Source organism: Cannabis sativa, chromosome 1 (assembly GCF_029168945.1).
Source record: "Cannabis sativa cultivar Pink pepper isolate KNU-18-1 chromosome 1, ASM2916894v1, whole genome shotgun sequence".
Taxonomy (NCBI): domain Eukaryota; kingdom Viridiplantae; phylum Streptophyta; class Magnoliopsida; order Rosales; family Cannabaceae; genus Cannabis; species Cannabis sativa.
In genome coordinates, this window is record NC_083601.1 from 37,688,280 (window position 1) to 37,696,214 (window position 7,935).

The window sequence follows — 7,935 nt, forward strand, 5'->3', positions numbered from 1 at the left end:
TTGCAAGTCAAGCACACAGTTATGTTTTAATCCATTGCACAAGTGAATAACAACAATTCAATCAATATTCAATCAATCTTTCAATTTAGCTATCACACAAGACTAACTAAAAAAACGAAAAAAAAACTGAACAAAAAAACTAAAAATTTTAAATCTCTCCCCCCAAACTAAAGATGCACATTGTCCCCAATGTGTTAAAATAAAATTGTGGTTGAGAGAAACTTACCTGAGCCCCATCAGAAGGGATCAAGTCCACCTTTTGCATCCAAAAGAGCCCTCGTACTAAATGAAGAAAATTTACCACCAATAGTGTTGATTTCAGAGTTTTGCACAAGAGTAATCTCACCTTCAGAACTACCACACATCAATCTTTTCCAACGACGCTGAATCGTTCGAAGTCGCTCTTTAGGCTTTGCTTTCTTCTTATCAGCTTTAACAAAAGAACCCTTCACCATCTCGATCTTGCAACAGGTAGGAATGTCAGTTGGGGCAAAAACATTAAAATTGACCTCTTCATCTTGGACTCGCAACTTTAACTCCCCCTTTTGAACATCTATTAATGCTCGACCCGTGGCCAAGAATGGTCTTCCCAAAATAATGGGAATAGTTGAATCTTCCTCCATATCAAGAATTAAGAAATCAGCAGGGAAGATAAACTTACCAACCTTCACCAGTACATCTTCAATTATGCCACGAGGATGAGTTAGAGAACGATCCGCTACTGTGCAGTCACCGTTGTGGGCTTTGCTTTTCCCAATCCTAGCCTTTGAAGAAGACGTACAACGCATTAGATTAATGCTTGCTCCCGCATCACATAGAGCTTTAGTTTCCACCGAACCCCCTATAGAGCATGGAATATTGAAACTACCCGATCTTTAAGCTTGGCGTAGTTTCTTTTGCAAAATGGCGCTACACTCCTCGCTTAATGCCACCGTTTCATAGTCCTCCATTTTTCTCTTCTTAGACAATATCTCCTTCATGAACTTCACATAACGGGGCATTTGTTCCAAGGCTTCAAAGAAAAGGAATGTCGATGTGTAGTCTTTTGAAGACCTTAGAAATTTTGTAAATCGCTTGTCTAGATTGGGTCTTTCTGAGTTCTCGAGGATAAGGTATCTTCACATGATGATCAATACCGATTGGTGGAGCATCATGTTGTGGTGCAGACTACCGCAGCCTTCTTTTCCTTTGGTGCCGTGTCGTGCTCGTTGATCCCGAACCCCATCTTCAATCGGGTTGCTTTGCCACTGTGTCCTTCATAACTCTTTCCACTCCTCAAGGAAATTGCTTTACATTGCTCTTTTCCTTTTGCCTCACTAAGCTGTGTGAATTTCCTTTGAGCTTGGTTTGCCACTCGAGTAGACAATTGTTCCATTTGAGTTTCTAGAGTTTTAATAGAGGCTCTAGTCTCCATCATGAATTGGAGCAATAAATCGCCTTGATATCGGAGCCTCCACTGTGACTTTGTCGTTGGTTTTGTTGGGCCGATTCCTCCGCCGGTAGAACCCCGCCGGCCGTGCCCATAATTACATTATTTTGGGGAGTAGTTCCCAATGGCTTTTGCTCGATCCATTGGCAAATTATCCACATCTCGTCGACACTCAAAAGTGATGGTTGCCTCCACATATCTCACAAATAACTTGGGCTTGCTTTAGCTTGCCCTCGCAATCCGCCTTTGTCAAGGCCTCAACTCGAGCCGTCAACTTTGTGATGGCATCAACCTCTAAAGACACCGCCTACTTTCTTAGTTTGACTCCTTTCAGCTTGGCCACCGCCGATTATTTAGAGCCATCTCCTCCAATAGATCGTAAGCCTCATTAGCACTCTTTCTCATAAAAGCTCCACCACCGTGCATCTATCGAGTTCTAAGTTGTTACCAACCAACCCGTTGTAGAAATTGTGAACCAAAGATCCACTTTTCTATGCCATGATGAGGGCATTTTCTCGATTAGATCTTTAAACCTCTCCCAAGCCTCATGGAGAGATTCATTATCTCGTTGGCGTAAAATTATTGATTTCTCCTCTCGCCTTTGCGTACTTAGTCATGAGGAAAGAACTTTGACAAGAATTTTGTTGCTAAGTCTGTCCATGTTGCTATAGAATTAGGTGGCAAGGAATTCAACCAACTCTTGGCTCGTTCTCTCGAGCGAGAATGGGAACAACCTCGCCGAATGGCATCATCGCTAACTCCATTAACTTTAAAAGTTTCACAAAGTTCCATGAAGGAGAGATGCAAATTAGGATCTTCGAAGGGAGACCACCAAATCGAACCGAAGATCCGCACCATTTGAAGGATGCAAGGTGTTTGATCTCGAAGTTGTTTGCGTATCCATCGCCGTGGCCTAATACATGACCGCACTCCCGTCGAGTAGGAGAATGTAATCTCAAGCTACGGCCATTAGCTCGATCTTCCACAGCCACCATTATTACGCCCATTGTTCCCAACATTATCGTTCACATTGGTTATGATTTCGATGTTTCAACAGCTTGCCGAAACTCTTTCTGCCTCTTGTTCTTTCGATTCTTCCCGCAAGTTTTCTCAATTTCAGATCAACCGGTAATATGACCGATTGTTTTTGACGCGCATGCACTTAGGATTCCCGAAATAAATAAAGAAAATATTGCAAGAAAAAGGTTAGAAAAATCAAGAAGAGAAAATATACCAAAGTAAAAGTTAGTATAATTTTATGTAATATTAATCTTTAATAATTTCAAAGAATCTACACAAAAACTTGTTGCATATAATTTTAAACACTACGCAAGTATACGCAATCAAGTAAGAATCTCACAATGTGAGGTCGATCCTATTGTGGAATTGGATTAAGTACCACTAAATTATACTTATGATTCTATTCGTAAATCAAAAGCAATTATGATTTAAAAACAAAGAAATATGAAAGAAATTCGTAAAACTTAATAACACAATTTAAAGTCGAGCAAGACGAGACAATATGAGGAGAATCCTTGTTGTTTACCCAAATCGTTAATGATTAATTACTATCCTATTCGTTGAAGTGAATGACAGATTATGAAACAACCTAGCTCCTTTCGCATCTTCTAGATTCTAAATTACATGTTATCTAATTAATTCCTTAATTAAACTAACATGAAATCGCATTAAGCAATAATCTACTCGTCACATAAGTCATGCAAATACTTTCGTTTCACATAGAACATTGATTATCTTAATTTTAGCATTCTCAATTCTCACTTTTCGCATTTTGAATTGAGATCATGCGAGCATGCACAAGGTGATCAATCTTAAACATGAAATTAAGAACAAATTAAGATAATTTCACACACAAGAATTGAGGAATGGTAATTAAACATTAACTAGGCAAAACATTAAACAACAATCATCATCCTCCCTAAATGGGAAATTTAGTTCGTAAATAAATCCATAACCATTCCTATAAGAATATTCAACATAAATAAATTAAAGAGGAATAAAGAAAAGAACTCTTTATGAATTCCCGGGATCTTCACTTGAATCTCTCGTGCTCTTCCCGCCGCTCTCACCGTACTTGTGGTTTCGATCGCTCTCACTGACTTTCAATCGCAGTTTTCTATTTATAATTGAAATTTATGGTTCGATGGACGAAAATGCCCCTGGTCCGTACGGATCTCGCCGCGCCAAGCTTCCTTCGCCGCGGCGAGAAATCGCCAAATTTGGGGTGCTCTCGTATCTCGTAACTCGCCGCGGCGAGCCTCTTCATCGCCGCGACGATCGATGCCTTCGACTTGGATCTGGGCCCGCGCGGCCAAGCCGTGTTTACCGCGGCCGCATATGCACAAAAACTCAAAAATCGAGTTTTCCCTTCGCCGCACGCCTTTAACGAATTTCTGCACCCGAGACTTCTTTTATTCCAAAGAACCTGAAAACATAGAAAACAAGCGTAATTCCGTCCCAACACAGCTAAAAATGCACATAAATTGGATCCAAAACATAGGCTAAAAATAGCCTAACAAACTCAAAAACTTGTTGCGATATTTAGCACACGCAAGTGTACGTATCGTTTCAAGTAGTAGACTCACTAGGAGTGAGGTCGATCCCACAGGGAGTGGAGTTAAGTACGTTAAAATTAAACTTTTACTTCTATTTGATTAAATAAAAGATAGGAAAAACAATGAAGTATAAGAAAAATAGTTGGAAGCAACGATTCGAGAAAATTGATAGTTAATAAACTAGGGTGTCGATTTCAATTGTTTTTATTGAATATGGCTTAATATGATTATTTTCCTAATATTAATTCCTATGCAATAATAGTTTACTTTAGGTAATTTATAGTCTTCTCGTATATATAAACCTCAACTACATGCAATTTTCTACTTTCGTGATAAATTTAACATGCAAATACCATTAAACACGTAAAACCCTATAAGCTATCTAAACCATATAAGTACTCTCGTCCTATATCGAAATTCGCTCTATTCTACTATAGCATATTTGACACTCACTTCTCAGATCTCGCATCAAAATCATAGACAGTTAATTGGTGATCAGGCAATTAAAAGTAATTAAGCACAAATAAAATAGAATACATAGAAATTAGGGGGAAAATTAATCATATTAAAACCATAAACAATGTTAAACAATATCCATCTAACCCTAATAAAGTGTTTAGCTACACATGTTCATTGAAGCACAATTACACATATTAACTTTAAGAAAAGAGATGAAAATAGAGAAGAGAAGAAAAGAAGAATGCTGAAAACCCTGAGCAGTATGTCTCCAGTATTGCAGTTGATCTCTCTACTCTGTATCTGAACTCTCACTTTTTTTCTCTCTGACATTGCTTGATGAAATCAACTCCATTCTTCCCTTTATATAGGCATTGAAGGCCTAAAAATATGGAAAAAAACGCAATATTTAAATTCCCATTCGGATTTAAATTTTTGGGAAACCTCAAACGAGATATTTTTTCTGTTGCGTCGACTGATAGTATTTTGGCCATAACTCTCTCAATATTAATCGGAATTAGACGATTCAAGATGTTCTGAAAAGATAAAAGAGAGATCTAGAACTTTCATGTTTTGACTTTTTCCAAAATCTAATCAGAACATCGTCGAATTCAGGCTTGAAGTTTCGGCTTCCACAATTTTCTCTATTTTAAATATCATGATATTTTTATCTTTTTCCCATCTTTTCCTCTGATATTTTTCTAATCTTCTTCTATTTTAAATCTGCAAAAATAAAAGATAACAAGCGTAAAAATGCTCCAAACATGATTAAAACTCAATTAAAAATATACTAAAAATAACCTAACAAATTCCCCCAAACTAAGCTTTTACTCGTCCTCGAGTAAAACACTAAACAAACATTAAACAAGTCAATCTCCAAAACATGAGTAATTTTCAAGTAGCTTCAATAACATGATTATGAAAAAAAATTCACTTATGCATATAATCCAGAATTTTAGTTCAATTACACCATTGACAAATTTCAATTTATTTTCATTTAGCTCGTGAAACCATAGAATGCAATTAACTAACAATTAAATCACTTTATGCATGCCAATTACAATCATCAATCCACTAACCCAAAATTTCATATGCTTGCAATACTTACTATTCTCCACTAATATAGATTAATGCACAACTAAGAATCAGAAGGTCTTTCTAGGCTTGTAATGTTAGGTTTAGGGTAAAGGTAGTTGAAATGGTCATTTAGGCTTTCATATACCATAAGCTTCTCAAATCATGTCACCCACAATATTTTTCACACAATCCCAATACCCTTTTTTCTAATTACATGAGAGATATATTCTTCAACAAGGGTGCAACAACTTTATATTTATTTTTTTTTTCTAGATTTGACACTGGTTGTCAGATTTTTCTTTCTTTTCTCCTTTTTTTTTCAAGTTGTTGTCAATCAATTTTTTTCTTTTTATATTCTCTCAATTTTCACACTTTTTCCACACACATACAACAAACTTCCCATCCAAATTCCCCCAAACTAAAGATCTACTTATGGTATGATTAGGATTGAAATTTTGGGTATTTATGGGTTTATCTTTTTAGGCTCAATATGTGTAGAAAAAAATAAGTTAAGGCTCAAAAAGGGTAACTAGGATAAAAAAAAAATTACAAAGATGGCTTCAAAGGCACAATCGATCCAAAAGAATGCCTAAATCACTTTCCTAGTCATGCATAATCTATTATTTCGCCTCAAATAGCAAGCAAGCAAGTTCTAGAATTTTCCAAACAACTTTTCACATATCAAATTAGCATACATAAACTAATTCAATTACTAGAAAAATTACTTAATATGATTCCATGTTCTTTTAAAGCACAAAATTAAAATTAGTCAAGAGTATAACATCACCAAGCACACGGATTTTTCGAAAAAATAAATAAACTTTTCAAATCATGCTATCTACCTACTTTCAGATTGACTCATATTAAGAAAATTGATTCAAAACAATAAAAACTAAAAACTAAAAATTAAAAGACATCAAACTCAAAATAAAATAAAAAAAAAAACTCAAAATAAAAATAAAAATTAAGTCACCCCCCAAACTAAAGTGACACATTGTCCCCAATGTGACATTAAAGAAAAAGGAAAGGAAACTTAGGGCTGTACAAAATTTTTTGTAAACCGCCCAACCCGAATAACCCGCCCAAACCGAATCGTAAAAATCCGACAAAAAATGCAAACCGAAAAAACTGACAAAAATATAACCCGCCCAATCTGTATATTGGGCGGGTTGAAAAAAGAGATAACCGCCCAATGAAACCGAGATAAACCGACCAAACCCGAATAAAAATGTCATATTTTATGTTTTTAAAATTTTACTTATATATTATATACTAATATAATTTGTATATAAATATTATTAAAAAATATAAACTAAAAAAGAAAGAAACCCTAAATCTATTACTCTGTCTCAGCCGCTCTTCTCTCTCTCATACATCTCTCTCTCCCTATATCGTCATCTATGGTGGATAGAGGTGCAGAAGCGTTTCCCAGCAACGGAGGAGGCCCAATCGCCTCTACTCTGCACTATAATTTCAAAGCTTGGGCTAAATTTTTCAATTGCGGGCAGTTGGCACTAGGTTTGTATATCCTTGATGTCAAAGTTGTCAGAGTATTTTATAATAGAGAATTGTTAAAGGAGTTAGCAAGGAAAGGGTTGGATTGGAATTATTCAGTGAAAGAGTTGTTGTGAATTGGAAAATAGTGTACTGGTTGTCGTTTTTCATTTTGGCTGTATAACTATGAGATTAAGATGAAAGGTGGTGGTGTTGAAGAAAGGACTTTGAGTAATAAGTCTTCTTCAAATGTTGTCAACGATTGGTGTTGGAGAAAAAAATATATATTTATTTATTTTTTAAAATTAATATTAATTATTTATTTATATGTATATATATATATATATGTGTTATAGTTGATGAAGAAGACTACAGAAAGGAAATTAGGACAGAGAGAGAAGTATAAACTTGGAAACACCGTTCAAAAAGGGAGAATGAAACTTTTTTGCCGGTTTGGTCGGGTTAACCCGACCAAACCGGCCAACCCGTCGGTCGGTTTGTGTTTTTATTTTTTGTTATTTGGGCAGGTTTCAATGAAATTTTTATAACCCGATTTTTCTATTGGGTTGAAAAAAATATAGTATAAACCGACCAAACCGACCGACGTACAGCCCTAAGGAAACTTACCTGAGTGCCACATCAACAAGCGGTTGACGCCCGTAATAAGCGTCATGCAAGACAACTTGAAAATTATTGTTGTACTTGCCTTCAAGCTTGGCAAGCGATGAGTTTGAACCAAAGTCAGCACCAACAACATAAGACTTTGGATGATGTGCTTGGGGAGAAGCATTTCGTAGCTTGTAGAGGATATAATATGGTGTTGATGAAGTATATGGATTCATTGGTGGTTTATTAGTCAATATCATTGATGAAGTCGAATCAATGATGTCATGTGCTTCCTCA

General features: G+C 36.0%; 1 non-coding gene across 1 annotated transcript; it reads left to right on the forward strand.

Moving 5' to 3' along the window:
• Positions 1–1,922: 1,922 nt before the first annotated feature.
• LOC133033785 (small nucleolar RNA R71) lies at positions 1,923–2,030 on the forward strand. Its single transcript, XR_009685848.1, has one exon. It is a non-coding gene; the product is annotated as a small nucleolar RNA R71 (small nucleolar RNA).
• The last annotated feature ends 5,905 nt before the right edge of the window (positions 2,031–7,935 follow it).